We start from the raw sequence: 18,376 nt of genomic DNA, 5'->3' as shown, positions 1-18,376 counted from the left end.
GCTACACAGACAGCCGTGCGTATATGAGCGTCATGTTCTCAGAATATCTGCCAGCCACATACTTAGAAATCCTGATTGCCTTTTGCCTCATTAAACTATGAAAAAACACTTGCGTGCTATTTGTAAAAAGTAAACAAACAGATGCGGTTAGCGTTTTGTAACGTTACTTTCCAAAGCTGCCAAGTATAAAATCTGGTTTACATAGTGAGGGAATGCAGCCGAAGCGCCAAAGACAACCACCATTTAGACCTTCATATTAAAGGAATAATCCAACCGAAAATGAAAATTCATAATTTACTCACCCTCATGCCATCACTTTCTTACTTCACACAAACATTTTTTTTTTTAAATAATTCATAATCTTATGTTCATATGTAGTTCCCAACATGCTGAATCTTCAAGAAGCACAAACATCCATCAATAAAGGAATTCAAATATTTCATAAATGAAACCAAAACAAACCAGTATTAGTGCTTATAACTGCTGAATTAGATGGAAATATTCATTATCATCTTACCTTTATCATCTAACCTTAAGTGACATCATTTTATAGAATAATAAAATGCAGTTTTGCGTTAAATTAAAGAAAGAAAAGCATTTGCATGTGATTAAAATCAATAAGGCATTTAAAGCCATGCACTGCAATGCAAAAGGTCATACTGGTGCAACCTCATTTAAATTAACTGCAAATTTCATTAAAGCCAAATGACAAATGTTCACTAAATAATTTATATTTTTAGTTAGAATCGTTTTTTAAAGCTCTGGCAGGTAATGTAATTCTTTAACCTAACTGCAAAAAACTTTGCATGAATGTGGAATGCAGCTGGTGTGCGGTCGCAGGTGTGTATATTTCAGATATTTCACTCATCCAATTATAAAATAACCATGGAGCAGGATTTTTTTACCATTTGATCGTTTCACATTCAAACTCACTATTTCAGAGTCCCACAGGTGTAAATCTTTGTGTCAGCTGTCCAGCTGACGGGGCAGAACATGTCAATGACTGCAGGTGTCTCAACAGGGAAGCCCTGAACACACAAACGCACACACACACACACAGCTGCTTATCTCAGAAATGAACAATGGGTGAGCCGGGAAAGCCATCATCCTTCAGGAAAAAGTTCTCGCCTACAGGTGCCGGAGAAGATCTCATCATAAATCTCTTCACATTAAACCAAAAAATTTAGAGGATTTAACTGAGAAAGCGATGACGTTAAAGCAAATCACTGGATTTCCCCTTTTTTTGTCTATTTACTTTAAGTCTTATTTATAAGTGACCTGCAGACGACAACACCAGGGACTTTATTTGGTCAGGTGTGCACACACATCACAGCATTCCAATGAGCCAAACCTGAGACAATCTACAAATAGATCAGTTCTCAGTTGTGTTTTAGATCAGGTCTGTCTCAGATGTTAAATTTCATGAAGAGTATGGAGGTTAAAATTGAATGTCGGTCGTAGAGGGGCAATTCCATGTTTTTTACTTTTTTTACCAGTGGTTTTACTATGGTAACAGCACAGATTTTAACATTTGGTGGTTCAAATACCCATGTGAGATCTCTTTTTTTTATTTTATGTTCTATAGAGAGGCATCCCTTCTCCATTCATTGGGAATTATTGCTTTTTATTTGACAGAAATCAAAAAAACACGTCCTTTTTTGCCTCTCTTTCCCTTTTTTAAATATAACTTTTTTCATAGACTGACATTTTTTGATGTTTAGACTCTATCAACAAGGGTTCAGTAAAATACAAACAGATGGTTCAATATAATCGCAACAAATTCATTCTCTGAGCATTTTTATGTCACGTCCATAATGCAAAATGTCACGTCCATAACGCTGGAATTGCCAGAGGTCAAATGATCTGGATTTGTGTAAATTTGAAGAGAAATGTTTGATTTCATCTTGAGAGCTTCAATAATATTGACTTTTGATTGCAGACTTGACAAATCTGAGCTCAGTTGGACACATTGTTGACGTCTCTTCTCAAACTCTAATGAAGACATTTATGAGATTTCTGACTCTTTTAATGAGTAGAAATATCTGAGAGACACAACATAAGTTTTCCCTTTATCTCACGTTCCTTTCCCGAACACTCACCATCTTTTCTATCTCCCATTTCCCTTCTGTCCCCTCTCTCACTTAAGTGTCCAAATAAAGAAATCTTATAAAAAGAACACCAAACGCTGTTCCTGGATCAGTGTCTACCTAACACAGGGCTGTCATCTTACGATTTCAAATACAACACTAGAAATGAATCTTGCCTGTGGTCAATCTTGTTCTAGAGCTGTCATGAGGATGAAACAACTTTCTTCTATCTTCTTCATTACTCCATGTTGTGCCATTCCACACCTCTGATGGCAGGTGACTTCCTTCCATGAACCGGGGGTTCGGCTGTCAGTGGAGTAATTCACCGTGAGGTTAGAGAAGGGGAGGGGCTTGAGGACTCTGTGTTTAGGTGCATGTGCGAATGTGTTGAGATTGAGAAAAACATCAACTCAGTAGCTGAATCAACAACAGCTGCCGTTATAGCGCTTTGAGTGAGCGACATGTGCTGCTGGGATGATGGTCCGCTGGTGTACCTGACATTACACCATTACTCCAACTGAAGCAGAGACACGGTCCGTCCCGCCGACAAACAATGCAGCTGTCTCAACACTTGAAGAAAAAGTGAGAGATCAACCTAACTTTCTTTACTCAAGTCAGACTACAAAGATGACATTTAGATGCAATCCACTCGCTTACTGTAACAATTCATGGTGAAGCGTGTTATTTATATCATATCGTATAAAGGGGTTATTAAAGACTCAATAATAATGACCCTTTAATGTTACCAGAACAACTTGAAAAGCTTTATTTATCTGTTTAAAGGCACAATTTGAAACGATCTCTCTCTCTATGACCACCTTTGTTCAAAATACAAAACTTGCAGATTACTGCTCATACTTTACGAGTAAAGGCAAGTGATGTCAACGCAACTAACAAAACTAAGCGAGTTGTGCTAACATGCCCATTAAGTTATGAAAATTGTTCGTGGAGTTTTAAACATTCAGAAATAATGCAGCAAAAAAACATTTTAAACCAATGTTTTGTAATTAAACAACGAATACAATGTTGATTTACCGAAATTTAAAAAGTTTGATTCTCAGTTTTTTTTTTTTCAAATAAAATGAAAAAAGACAGAGTTATCTCTTTTTGGATCAAACTCTTAATTCATAGCAAGAGTATTACAGCAAGAGTGCTTTTGATAACTTTTAACGAATGTTAGCTTGGTGAAGCTGTGGAATACCGACGTTTCATGTAATATCTCAACTTTAAATCATGATTAAATTCTTATAGTTGTGAATCTGGACAATATATTGATACAAGTCTTAACAGTTTTCTTTATGTCCTTTCTTAATGACTGAGTTTTGTTTATTTTTAATCTTAATGTTACTGATTGCAGCCATAGACCACATCAGAAGAAGACGTGAACCCGGCTGGTCCAGAAGAGCTTCCTGTTGAGTTTTTATTTTAGCACTACACAAACTATTGAACAAAATACAACCCGCTGAACCTTTATACATTTTAAAGATTTAACTATACGTGTAAGATATAAATATAAATAATAAAATGAAACCGGAAGTGCTTCTGAACCAGTGTTTGCATTTTGCAAAGTGGTCTATAAGCTATTCAATAGATGTATTGTTTTTAGTGCAGAATATTTTTTTTGTATGTTTTTAAACACGTTTAAACACAATATTATGCAATAAAGCAAAGCTACTCTAAGAGAAATCAATTTTAACACATTGGTTTAACATTACCAAAGAAGCTCTGCGTATAAGAGCTACAGTGACCCGGTGAGTCGAGCCTCTGACACTCACATGAGGCCGTGCGGGGAGTGGTCATGTAATATATGAACGTAATTATTATAATACTGTGGAGGAACCATGTGTCTCAATGAGAAACAGATGCGGACGGGACACAGGGAAAGGTCAGCGACACACACAGGCGTCTGTAAATAATAAAGTGGCCAGGCTTACGAGCTCACAGGCATGACTATTACCATAAAAACCTCACGCGGCATTAGTGGCCAGCTGACTCACGTACGTCACACTTAGATGCATACTAAAGGCTTGAAAAAGTGAAGAAAAAAATTCTGAACAACTACAATATAGGTTTGAATAATAATTCAATTTCCTCTTTATTTTTCTAAGCACTTAAGTTTTTGAAGGTTATAGTTTGACGATAAATATCTTACATTTTTTTAAGGCTAGTTAAGATTAAGTCATCAGAGCACTTTATAAGAAATGTGTATATCACAAGCAAAGGTGAATTATGGGTAAAGGTTGACACAAATACAGTCATCAAACTTTGAAATTTGTTCGAGTTCAAACATACAGTCAAAAATCTCAAATAATTCCAGGATAAGTGGGTCTATCATCACATCTCCTGCACGGTGTACACACTGCATTTGACGCACGCAAATCCTGCTGGAATTACTGAGGATATGCGGGCCATGAAACTTCAGCTTTTTCGGGGGGTTTTGTAAAACAAACAGCAAGCGGGCACGAAAAACGTTCTGAGCGAAACGGACCTTATCAGATCTGTCCTTCAAGATATAGAAACAAACTTCTAAACAACATGCAAAATCCTCTCTCTCGTCCGTCTGATTTCTCTTAATACGTCTGTTTTGAAAGATTTAATTAACGTGAATAATTTTTACGTTTTTTACAATCTTAAAAAGTGCAAATGATCTAGTCTCTCAAACAAGGGGTAATAAAATATGCAGCTATTAATAATAACTACTCCAGGGATAGAAAAATGCTGTTGGAATCGCATTAGATGAGTTCAGCGTGTCAAAGCATTTCAGGTCAACTATCCATTTTTTCCCATTTATCAAAACAGCACACGTTGAAATGATTTCACTGAATAAAGCACATAAAAAGTAAAACAGTCATTGTTATCATTACAGAGACGTCTGTAACAGGAACACACGCACAGTTTAGACTCGTCCTCTCTGGATTTAAATCACAACAAACACATTTAACTCAATGCATTAGATTTAATTCTGCATGACAACAGAAGACACGAGAGAAGACACGAAATGAATCTAAGAGACAAATAAGAAAGAGAATTTGGAGGAATGAGAAACAAACTAAAGCTAAACAAACATTCACTAAGCAAACATATTTCTTCAGACGATCTGAAATGTAACTTTTTAGTTGCATGAGGAGAGGATTTCGATCATTTTTATAAATGCTAGAAAGAAAGCGAGATAGAGAGGAAGAGGGAATGAAAAGAAAGAAACAGAAAGAATGAAAGAAAGAAACTTTGGGCAGCAGTGTGCAACAGCAGGAAAGCAGATCTCAGTTTCTCCTTCTCTGATTGGTCGATTCGGCCGACTGCAGCCCACCCAAGAAGCTGCAGCAGCCCATGGGCATAAATCTGAGCGCCTGACTCACAGCGCATTTCAAACAATCTGCAGCTCTCTCTCTCTCAGTCAGTCTACCTCTCTCGCTCTGCCCGGTCTCTCAGCGTGCCCACGACTCATAAAACAAAACTCCTCTCAGCTCTTGCCAACCATATTATTTCTGCAAAGAGCTAATTGGGCTAGCTTTGAGACACAGTGAGTGAAGGGCACACGTGTGTTGCGTGTGTGCATGTACACGAGAACGGAGGCATGCAGAAATGTGCTTGTGTCTCTTTCTTAGCATCGGATCTAATGGCATGTGAGGTTACGGCAAACTTACGTAACTTCCGAGTCCACTCCGAGAAACGCATGAAAGCATGCTTACCTGCGTGTGTGCGTGTTTGTGCTTGCGTGTGCGCGCATGTTTGCGCATAACGGTGGCTGTCTGCCAGTGTCTAGATAATAATCTGCGTTCCGCTGGAAGATCTGATGAGAACCCATCTCAGTCCTTCTATGTCGGGTTTTACTTTATTCTGACAATTCCAACGCAGATCAACTTAATAAACGCTGCCCGGGTCTCGTTCACATGATCCCGCCACCATCTACTTGACTTAACTGTTATTTACAGCATTTAGATTTTTTTGACAATGTTTCTTTGTTGGGTCCAATTTGTCAAACGGCAAGAAATGCGAGCAAAAGCCAAAGAAGGAGACATCAAAGACGCATGATTACAATGATGTGAGCGCAAAAATCCACCGTCTCCATGACAACAGAGTGAATAATAAACACCGCCCCCTCACGGCTCACGGCGCTGTGGACACCGATGAGTCATCACCAAACACATGCGGGATGAAATGCTTGAAACGCATGCTTTAATGCAAAGAGAGAGAGAGATAGAAGTGAGACAGCACAAGCACAAATAAACTCTTTAATATCTCAATTGTTTCTCAGACAGAAATGAGATTAACGTGTTGATCTCAGTGTGAAATAACAGAGATATTACAAAGATCCTCACAGAAAAGTCCAGACTTGAAAAAATATTTGCAATCCAATATGTGCTATGACTTAAAATATTGAAAGATTCTAAACTAAAGGATGTTATTTCTTTAGTTATTTAATCAACATTCAGTCCCGGCAGCAGTCAGACAACAATCATGACGTCAAGAGGGATTAAAGTGAAGGAGGGAAATAAAGGAGTGGAAAAACAGGCCTGTGTGAATGAGAAAGATCAACGATCTGAAGAAACATTCTCTCGCTGCAGCATCTGCACTCTCATGATCTTCATCCTCATCAAGGACAATGACTGTTTGTGGGACTCAATTGTCCGGCGGTTTCGTAACATAATGCAACCTCTAATTTGAGGGCAACACAACGATCAGAGATGAGATCTCATCTTTCACAGAACGAGAAAGAACGTTCTTATTATAAACCGGAAAGGAAACAAACAGATGGAATCAACTTGAACACACAGACGTCGGCCTGTAGGAGTAGTTGATAGAAGAAAGTATGCATTAAATGCACTGCAAGTTGCGTTGAATAAAAGCGAATCGCTAAAGTCCCTAAGAAGTTAAAAATGACAATGCCTATTTTTTCATGAAATATTGCAGCGTTTATTGTAAATAGTTAATCGATGTGGATCATTCTCTTTTTAAAATCCGTTTGCCTTCACAATCTTTAGTTAAAATCTGAACATGAACTTCCTTCCTGTAATGACTATCCATCACAAATGACGTATGTTAACCGGCTTAGGCGGAGCATCCATTAACTCCTCCCCTTTAACAGTCAGTCTGCTGCCATTTCCATTTATAAACGCAACGGCTGATTTTGTACATCCAATCAAATCGCACAGAAAGACGAAAGCCACGCCCACTATTTTTCTCATTAGAAATTCCATTTCGCTTGGAAATGCGTCAAGATACGGAAGTAAAAACGATCGCAACTTTCGGTTCACTGGGACTTTATGTATAAGAAAAACGAAATAGGTGAGGAACGTTTTGATGCTTCCTAAAGTCGGATGCTGAACTAAGGTCCAGAGATTTAAAATAGATTTCTGCAAAGAAATGTATTATCATAAGGAAACTTGGTCACACTTTATTTTAAGGTACAATTCCCAATATTAACAAACCATTAACTACCACTTTGCCTCAATAAACTTCTAATCTCTTATTAATAGTTAGTAAAGTAGTTTTTAGGTTTAAGTATTGGGTAGGATTAGGGATGTAGAATATGATCTTGCAGAACAATAAGTACTAATAAACAGCCAATATGCAAATAATATGCATGCCAATAAACAACTAGTTAATAGAGAGAATTGGTCCCTTTTCTTAACTGTTAGCAGAACATTTTAAAAAGTCTCCATTTGCCATTTGATATTTTAACACAATCTCTTTACATTAAACATTCATACAATTGTTTTGCTTTAGTTTGGTCAAATAAGACAGGTTGCAACACATCCCGACTTGAAACTCATGTTTAAAAGGATTTCGTGAAACAAACTCCAAAAATGACAAAACGAGGGTAAGAAAAGTAGTTCACATGACATTTACATTAACTGTCAATTTGGCAGCCGCTTTTGGTCAAAGCGACTTACAGTGCATTCAAGCCATGCATATTCCTTGGGAATCACATCTATGACCACCTGATGCAACGCTTAACCAATTAGGCTACAGAAACATGAATAGCATACAATGTAAAAGAAAGAAAGAAAGAAAGAAAGAAAGAAAGAAAGAAAGAAAAAAAAGAACACATGCAATGCACGAGCTGAGTCGAGAAAACGCTCGGCATCACTTCTGTGTCTTGTTCCGTCTTATCCCTTATGAAAGAAAAAAGGATAGAAAATAGAACAGAGGAAAAGCTCAGGGGCATAAAAGAAGGGAAAAGGGGGCATTTAGTGGGTTTCTGCGCTCTCCGGTTGGGTATCTGAGCTCGGCCCTGGACGCTCACTGGATAGACAGCTGCTATTAAAAGTTGATTGTTTCAGGTTCACAGAATGTGAAAGGGTGTGATTGGGGTCTACGATCCCCATGAGGGTGGTCTCCATGCTGGAGAGGGGGGCGAAGGGGGGAGGTAAAAGAAAGTGTCACGTGACACGAGTGTCTAGCTGCGCAGCCGAAAAAGGAATCTGGCGGAAAACACACCACTTGTTGCCGCCTGCCTTGGCCAGCTTTAGGAACGTCGCTCTTAGATTTACGGAGTTAAAAAAAAAAACATACCACCCACACACACACATTAGAACCAATTCAATACAGTTGCTTCAAAACACCTTAAACCTCGTCAAACGTCAACATATGATACAGGTATTAGCACAGGCCATCACTTCACTTTTTGGCAAAAGGTGATGTTTATTCATAATCCCTCCTGCGAGAACATTTCAATCGGTTTAAAAGATCTTGAGGAGGATCTGCAGATGTGTGTGTGTTTGTATGCTAACAGAATCCTTTTGCCACTAATGCAAGTCCATCAAACACTAATGAGTTCAGGAGCGAGAGGAAGAAACCCTGCTGAGTCTTTCTCACCTCACCAAAAGATATCACATCAACCCAGAGTGTGTGAAAGTTTTCTGTGAACCCTCTACATTCACCTGCACTGAAAAAACAGCGCCCAATTTCCCCTATACAGCAAAATGTTTTTTATATAATTCTCATTGGTCACCAGATGAAATACTATAAAGAGCATGGCGTCTTCACACAACAGACGGACCAACCTCTGAGTTATTTTTTAAAATTGTGCTGAATTGAAAAAGTGAGTCTTTATGACGCAGAAACATCAACGCCTCATTAATGACGTAATTACGCCGGCTCATGTGAGATTTTCACAGGACATTCAGACAGATTTGTCAAGATTAGATATCCTTCACTCCACAGGCTTGAAGATAACTCAACCACAAATCTGTCAAATGCCAAACAACCCCCAAATGAAGACGAAAACGATCCCATTGCTGTTTATTGAAACAAGTGGACACACTTTTGCATTATGCATTAGCTAACATAACAATAAGCAACAAACTTTTACATCATTTATTAATGTTAGTTAATGCAAATGCACGTGTTATTTTACTGTCCATTAGCTAATTTGATAAATATTTAAAGAAATGTTGGAATTAACATAGATGAATAAATGATGTGTTGTAAGTTCTTGCTTATTTAACTGATGTTAACAAACCAAATTGTAAAGTGCTACAAAAACATATAAGTTTATTGGAAAAGCTATAATTGTCTTCAAAATAGGAACTTATATAAAACAATCGTATTTCAAATAGCTTGTGCACACCCCATGTCATTGGTGGGGACGAGCTTCAGGATCGACACATTTGGAAAAGTTATCGGCACTTCAACTATTTCGCCTCACAAGAACCAGCTGTTGAAATTCAGGAACACTGTGACCTCCACCAATACAGAACTATCACAAAACCATCGCATCTAAAGACCTGAAAACTTTCATCATAAATAAAACGTATCGACACGCAACTAAATGTTTCACACAAACTCCTGCTTAACGTTTAAACGCTCTAAATGCGACGTCTGACCGACCGAGACCACCGGGACAGACCACCATCACACAAACTTCACTGGCTTTTAACACCATTAAACGACATATTGCGGGCAAAATTCAGCTCTTTAAAAATGCAAGATAATACAATTAATAAAACAGACGTTCAACTTTACGCATAAAATAAAGAAGTAAACTTTCCGAGCTCAACGGTCTTCAGGTTGAGTGTAAATGTTTCATGAGCTTTCCGCAGAACTAATGAAGTTCTTTAGTGTTTGTATGTGTGTTTAAACACTCTTGTGTACACCATTACTCGAGTGTCTCTCCATGGCAGAGTGTGTAATAGACACACATGTTTGGATTGTTAATCAATGCGCAAACACTCCAGCACACTTTCTAGTGAGCACTCAAGGTGCCTAAAGGTTTTATCCACACATCTCAACGCACGCTACAGTGAAACCCCACATTCATGATATAAAGTGCAACGTTACCTTAAACACGGGATTCCTCCTTCATCCGCTTGTGTGATGATCCCGGCGAGCCCGAAATTTCCCTGGAAAACTTGCGCCGAGCTGAAAGCCGAGAGCGTCCCAATGGGGGTTCGAGAATTTCCAATAAAGCCCCTCTTTCTCTTCACACACACACACACTGATGAAGATAAGGGCTCTAAACTCCTCGGTTCATTTTGCTGGGAATGTTCTCCGCGCGCGCACATCAACAGGAACTCCGCAAAAGTTTTCGCAAAAGTTTTGAGGATCAGCGGCGGAGATCCATATTCGGTCCCCGGAGCCCGAAGTTACAGCGGCAGCGCGAGAATGTGAGACCACCCCCTCCTTCTCCTTCTCTCTCTCAGACTCCGTGGACCACCCCGAAACAGGAAGTTCACTTTTTGTTTTTCTTGGGCAGAAAAAAGAGAAAGCCCGACTGGACATCTCCAGCATTCTTGCAGCATTATTAACTCACACAATCATTTTTATATGTTTAATAAGAAGACAAATGTACATATAAAATGCAATAGGCCTAATATACATATATGTGAATATGTGCAAATTCAAGGAGAAAAAGAGAGAAAGCCTGCATTCCTGCACCACTACCAACTCCCATAATGACGATAATGTTGATAAGAAAAAGAATGCTCATATAGACTATAATAATGTATAAAATACCATGTTAAAAATTAAGGAGGAAAAACGTGCTGTCCTCGCCATAGCACTAATCCCACGATAAAAACAATTACTATTATTATAAAAACAACACTAATGCTTCAATCTAAGAAATTAGTATGATTATTGAAACAAAAAATACGTGTAAAATAAAATATAAGATCTGCTATAAAATTGGTTTAGAAAAACAAATCTAGTAGCCCACTTCTGAGGGTCATTGACTGTATCATAATCTATACTTTACATAGATTGATAATTATATCGTCACGTGTCTGTGAATGTAAAGAATTTTCAGGACGGTGAGCGCTGTGTGTGGCTGCTGGCGGAGCTGAGCGCGGTGAGCCGCAAAACCCGGAGCGGAGCGCCAACAGCCGCAGGAGATGCACCGGCGTGTGGAAAAAAATATGAATCGCGTTGCATTTATCCACAACTATAGTTAAGACGTAGACTAATTTAATTAATAAATGATTTACAGTATTTTGTGTTAATTACGTATCAAAAAGCATATTTATATTGGTTATAAACAATTATGATTATATGAAATCACAAACTATTTTTACATTTCACGATGCAGTAATGTATAGACTCGAAATCAAAGAAAACAAGATCAATTAAAACTATTTTTATTTATTTAAATGAAAGATAAAAATCATACAAGAAGGGTTGATCTAAAGAGGCCATTTAACTTCTTTAAAAAAAGGAAAACGTAGCCTCCAGAACATTCTTCGCATTTAAGTAAAACGTGAAAATAGTTGATCTAACGTTATGTAACGATGGTCCAGGTAATCCTTACGTCTTCTCCCACAGTCCCCACATGGTTTCACCTGCGCAGAATCTTCCCCAGATATGGTCCAAATTCGGTCTTAGACCATAAAGTTTGCTGGAAGTTAATACAAAGGAGTAGAAGTAATAATGAAAGATGCCTACAGCAACATTTATAATGAATAAATGAGTACTTAATATATTTAGGAACCTACAAACAAACATTGATTCTCCCATGTCACGTTACCTGTTGTAATATTTTGACGTCACGTCTTGGAAGGTTGCACCTGACAGGTTTGGCTCACGTTAATCGAAATTATTAGAAACAAACATCCCTCCAGGTTTTAACCATTTATTTCCAAAAGTCTAAGACACGTTTCATTCATTGCAATGGTTTTGAAATCGCAAATTTAACGATACATCTGACCGATGAAGCGTCGAGCGGAAACATTCAAAATGGCGGCCGGCGTCCTCCGGCGTAAAAACGTTTTCTTGTATTTCTGTTAGGCAATCCATACGCTTTACTTTGGTCATTTAGATTAATTTGTAATGCATGATTACGTAATCCTAAACAAAAACACATTCTTCGTGACGTTATAGTGTTACCACTTAATTAATTAGGGAATATGCTCCCTCTCGTTATTCCGCTAAATGCTGATTCTGAAGGCATATCGATAATGTTTGCAAAACTATCAATCAGTTATTATTACAAAAAAAGAGTTTTGTGAAGAGTTTTCTGTGCATGTATCAGATATGAACTCACGTAAACGCAGCTCTCCGTACGCATGCGCACATTGACGCTTGGCTTTTATCTCAATGTCAGTAAAATAGACCGTAGATTTCTTTAGTACAAACTAACGATATTTTTACACATGAACACATTGTGAGAAACAGAGACTATGATGTTTTCATAGCAGTGACAAATGTCAGGTGGTTAATAGTTTTCACGTATTCCTTGTTCTGTAATGCTTTAAGTCTGTTGTTTGTTTGCCTTTACCATTCTTTTTGGCTTTAACTGGACATTTTGGCTTGATGTGACAGATTTAGTCTAATTGAGCTTCTCTTCAAACAGTATGATTGTTGTAGGTTACACTTCTCTATTGGCTTTTATTCTTTTGTGGTTGTGATTTAATCAGTAAACAAATGAAATCTGCAGAACAGACAGCAGTCGTTTCAAACCTTACATTTTGGTGAAGGTTTGCTACTGAAACTAACCAGCCAAACTTTGATCCCAAAAACTGGATGGTCCAAAAACTCAGATGACAGTGATGTGATGATCAGAAAATGTGAATATGTGTGATCTGCGTGTGAAGTTCAGGTCGCTCATTGATGTCTTAGTGAAGATTGTGAATGAGATTCATGTGATCGGTCTGTGTTATCCAAACTCACAGATGCTGTTTCCATATGTCAATAGATTACTTCTCTCCAGGTTAAGCACACGCACACATACACACACACACTAAGTGAGTCAGTGTTCATTCCTTTTCTGAGTTTAGACACTTTCTTCTTATTGAGTTATGAAGATCTCAGGGGTTAGGGTGATTTTTTTAGTGAAATGCTTCAACACATGTAATGTGTAAATAAGATAAATTGGACTTTATAGATTCAAAGAAAATACAAGTTTAAATGTTGTAAATATTTGTCATTGACCGGACAGCTCATTTCTGCAGAGGCTTCTCTTCAAGCACAGACGATGATGGTAAACACGATCAGGTTTCGTCCACGCCCACCAGAACACTTATATATCCTTTAATATAACAACTCTATATGTCTACAGTATATATGGTGTATTGGGTCTCACCACTTTTCATTTTCAGCTCTTTAGGGTGAACGCATCTAACAGAAGTTCCATAAGAGGCTTTTCCCAGAATGCATCTGTCTGCTAGAGGTTACCGATCTCTGGTGGAGTGTAAATCAGGTAAAGACAATTTATAACGCACCTTTGCTCACTTCCGTGTATGGAGCTCGGCCATTTACAAATAAACGTCACAGGTGTTGTGTCCCATTAATCCCATCAGGCTCATTGAGAGAATCTCTCAGGATTTGCCGACGCTGCTCATTTGGACAAAGTGAAAAGATGAATTACTTTCCAGAGCTGCGGGTGTGTGATTTATTTATACTTTTTGTATTTCTTTTCATGTTTCAGCATTATACTGCCGTACTGGGAAATGGACACTGTAAAAAAGAATTTTTTCACCAATTTAGTTGCATTGTCCTTAATTGGGATAATCTGTATGTTTAAGCACGGATTGCCCATTTACACTCAATATGAGGTCATTAAATATATATATTTATGCATAATGTTGATACAAGAACTAGAAAAATAAATTAAAGTAATTGAAGAGGAAAGATCACACAGCTTGACACGTCTCACCAACTACCCAATTGTACCCTTAAAATATTTCTTATCTCTATAAGTGGCAATAACCCAAATGCGAGTTACCTTGATGAAACACTAAATCATTGATTCTGAAACACAGAATCCACTGGAATACAGGAAACTAGTATAAATTATTATTAATTAGATTTTTAAAAAAATACTCTTGTTTAAACACTGTTTAAATTGTTGTCAAAAAGTGAACTAGTCATTAATATTTATGTATAACAAATTAGAATTTGTAACCCTGAAATGTCTCACTAATACGCATGTGTGTGTATGTAACTGTGTGTTTGTAAGAGAGAGCAGTGCTACATCTGTTACCCGGGCCGTCGACATCTGGCCGTCTCTCTCTCACTCCAGTCAGTCTTTACGGGATTTGTTTTTCCATTGCAGATGGTCCCGTGCATGTTTCCCTTCTATTGGCTGCGGGTTCGACCCTGCTACCGAATCATCACAGTTGTGCATAAAAGGGTGCTTTCACCCCCCTGTCCCAACCCGTCACCGCACACCCGCTGAAGACCATCACTGCAGAGAGACATGCACAGGTAAGTGTGCATGCGAATCAGTATTACACTTTATGCAACTTTTCTAGTATGTTTGCAACACATTTTCTTGTTCTGTAAATTTATTCAGCGCTTGAGAGATTGTGCTCATTTTGTTTATTTTGTTTGACACAAGCTCTTATAAAGACGACATGTGTAATTCAGGCCACAAGCAGAAACAAACAGAATTGCAAAAATAGTCACATTTTTATAGCTGAACTAGAGCAGTTTGTTAGAAGGTCATGAGAACACGTATAGTAAATATGTATAGGTTGAATGCATTGTAAGTCACTTTAAACGATCTGGCAAATAAATGTGTACAAGTTTCAGATGCTCTCTCTGTTTGCCATTGGTCATCCTAACAGACTGCAGTTGCCCAAAAGTCACCTTTTTATAAAAGCATATTTTTTAATCTCTAGCCGTCAAGTCTTTAATTAATTCAAATGTTTATTAGACTATTTTGGTGGAGTCGGTTTATATCTCTCTTGGTGTAAAAGGTTGTTTTCCAGTATCCGTTTTGACTGGGATTGTTTTGATGTGACGTTCCATGTGTGTCCAGCAGGGGTCAGTTCTGAACAACATATTACTGCAGCATCAGCCAGCCGACTGTGTGCTTTAAGAACTCTTATCAGTGGACATCATCAGTCTTCGTGTTTTCATAATATTCATATTTGTTATTAAGTTGGTCCTTTTACCTAAAGCGTTTTTCATGTCCTGCAGCAAACACACTGTTTCCAGGGAATGGCAATATATTATTTTAAATCAGTCGTATCAGAGATAAAAAGAGTTTATTATTAAAATCTATACCTGTGTATAATAAGTGTTTTCGTTATATGTGTGACAAAATCAGTGGGAAAATATATATTTTTCTTTATTTGCTTAAAAAATTATCTCATTTTAGGTTTGTTCAAAAAAATAAAATAAAACATGAAGCGAAATTAATGGAAAAATTCTCAGTAGTGTAATTAAAATATCAATCATTCTGTACTGTAATGAGGTTAAAACAGGAAAATTAGGCGACTTATACAAATATACACCGCAGAAAGAATCAAGAGACCTGACTTTTTAAATGTATGTGTTTGGGTTAAATGATCATTTAGGTTTCATTCTGTAAACTACTAACAATATTTATACAAAATCTTAAATAAAAATATTAGATTTGCATTTATTTGCTTAAAAAAAGAAAACTGGAGGAACGGGTAGAAATAACAGAAAAGGTGCTCTATTTATTTTACAATTTAGTCAGACCTCAAATACTGCAAAGAGAACAAGTTCAATATTTACTGTTAAGCAATACAACAGTAGTACAGGTAGTTGTACATGTATTAAGGAAAAGTCCAGGAGTTCATTTTTATTTGATAACGTGGATTTTGATCATAGATTTCATGTGTCTTGTCATGCTTTCAGTCTTTCACATTGCTGTTGGATGATTTTGTTTCTCCTGAGGGTTGATTTTGTTGAAATTCAACAGAGACTGGATTGGAAGGACCACCATGCATCAAAATTGAAATAAAAATTATGAATGGTTTCCTCATATTTTCCCCGTCTGTATATACATTATACAATATTATATCATTTGTTATGCATAGAAATTAAGTATATTTTATGTCCATTGTAATGTTATGTCAACTAAACACTTTCTACTGAAAAAATGTATTACCGGATATTAATTGTTGTTTTTTATATTGTTCGTCTATGCTAATTTTTAAGTCTTACCAATGAGAATACTAGGAATAAAAAAAATATCAACTTGTTTAATTGTCTTGAAAATATTACAATGTAAACATTTAATGGAGATAAAATTAACTTCGTTTTGTTTTATAGAAATGGCACTTTTATATATTTATTTTGGGTTCTGGGGTCAGATTGGACCTGATAAAAAAATCACTAAAGTTGAAATTGAGGTTAAACATCAAGGTCTCTTAGGCTCCTCCCCCTTGACCTAATAATATAGAGACACTTTCTTCAGCGAGTGGAAACCAGCCTCAGCTTTAGCACCTGTTACAATGATCTGGTAGTTTCCAGAAGAATTAGGTCTGCTCAGGAAATGATGTGAGAGCTTCGGGCTTTCAGCCAATGAGGCTTTAAAGAGAAGGAGAGGAGAAGTGACCTTAATTCCCTGCGCTGTGATGAACGTTTGCTGTAAATCACTCTCTACAGACAACAAGCTCTCGCCTTCACAGCTTTAAAGACGTCGTATCATACCCTGTTGTTTCTTTGTGTATGTATTTCCCTAAGGTCCACTTATAATGTCACTGTTACCATTATGTTTTTCCACAGTATGTTTGTGTGCAATTGTAACACTATCTATTCTTCTTCCTCCTCATATCCCTACTGTGATTGGTCTGCCAAGTTTCTGATCAACCAATAGGAGTCATTAATGTGCACGTGGGCAGCCATGTGTTGATCTGTCTGATGTAACTTTAAAATCCCCTCTTTTTCATCATTATAGACCAGAATATCATAGAAATGTAGGGACTGCTAAGCAGTGATGTATAAAGTACCTAAAATCAATACTTGAGTAAAAGTACAAATATCTTGCAAGAAAATTACTTTGTCTTGAAAAAGTCTTGAAAGTATCAGATAAACATTGTAATTTAGTATCAAAAGTAGTTTTTATATTAAATCTACTTAAGTATCTAAAGAAAAGTTGAAGCCAACATCTTTAATAAAAATGTTATTTAGGATAAATATAAAAATCGGTGCTCACATAGAAATGTACAACTTTGAAAAAGCTGTGTCTCAAGCTCAGTAGTTTTATCAGGAACAACATGTTGCCAAATTGGTAAACGATAAAAATACAAGTTCAGAGACCACATCTGTATAACTTTACTTTATAACTTATAACTTTATAAAAGGATAGTTCCCTCCCACCCGAATATTATCCCTCTTAGAGAAAAACTTGGAACAAAATCAGAACCAATCTGTCTGGCCCTTACTTCTTTCATTCCTTGCATTTCCCTTACTGTAACAACTCAGTCATTTCATCATTCATTGAATCAAAAAAATGTTTAGCTGTTTATCTTTAAAAGAAGCAGCACATTAAAACCTTGTGTTGAAATGAACTGCGGAGAGCACTTTTTGTCACTTGCACGTTGAGCTTTAACACATGAATGGTTCAGCATTGTCATGGTGACCCGATCGCCGACTTGTCTATTTCAGTTTCTATGCTTTTATTTTGTAGTAACGAACATTCTTAGGGGAATTGTAGAGTAAAGGTATACATTTTGTTCAAGAAATGTAATGGAGTAAAAGTAAAAGTCTGCAGAAATATAAAGACTCAAGGAAAGTACAGATACTTAAAATATTTAAGTAATGTACATAAGTAATTTCACTTTGTTACGTTACAGCACTGCTAGTAAGTAACAACTCAACTCAACTCAACTTTATTTATATAGCGCTTTTTACAGTTTTCATTGTTACAAAGAAGCTGTACATGTGACACATTGAATACAAGAAAAACAACTAAAGACATATACCTGTAAAAACAATAAAAATGTGAAAACAACAAAATACAGACATACAAATGCTCCACACACACAATATGCATACATACTTACACACATTGACATAAACACACACACGCAAACACACTCGCACACACGCACAGTGAAAGCACACATTTGAGATAAAGGAGAGAGAACCACAGG

At 37.1% G+C, this 18,376-nt stretch overlaps 1 protein-coding gene and 1 long non-coding RNA gene across 2 annotated transcripts in view; one reads left to right on the top strand and one right to left on the bottom strand.

Moving 5' to 3' along the window:
* The window catches only part of gli1 (GLI family zinc finger 1), a 38,348-nt gene extending 27,396 nt beyond the window's left edge, over positions 1-10,952 (bottom strand). The window contains exon 1 of the mRNA XM_056750994.1: positions 10,371-10,952. The gene's annotated coding sequence lies outside the window, so the exon portion shown is untranslated. The remainder of the gene's footprint in view (positions 1-10,370) is intronic.
* Positions 10,953-11,916: 964 nt separating this feature from the next.
* On the top strand, positions 11,917-14,723 carry LOC130425093 (uncharacterized). The gene is made up of 3 exons (XR_008907031.1): positions 11,917-13,722; positions 13,823-13,905; positions 14,578-14,723. It is a non-coding gene; the product is annotated as an uncharacterized LOC130425093 (long non-coding RNA).
* Positions 14,724-18,376: the final 3,653 nt, after the last annotated feature.

The sequence above is a fragment of the Triplophysa dalaica genome, chromosome 6, assembly GCF_015846415.1.
Source record: "Triplophysa dalaica isolate WHDGS20190420 chromosome 6, ASM1584641v1, whole genome shotgun sequence".
In the NCBI taxonomy this organism is placed as follows: domain Eukaryota; kingdom Metazoa; phylum Chordata; class Actinopteri; order Cypriniformes; family Nemacheilidae; genus Triplophysa; species Triplophysa dalaica.
The sequence above is the reverse complement of the archived record's forward strand: the minus strand, read 5'-3'. Positions and strand labels throughout refer to the sequence as shown.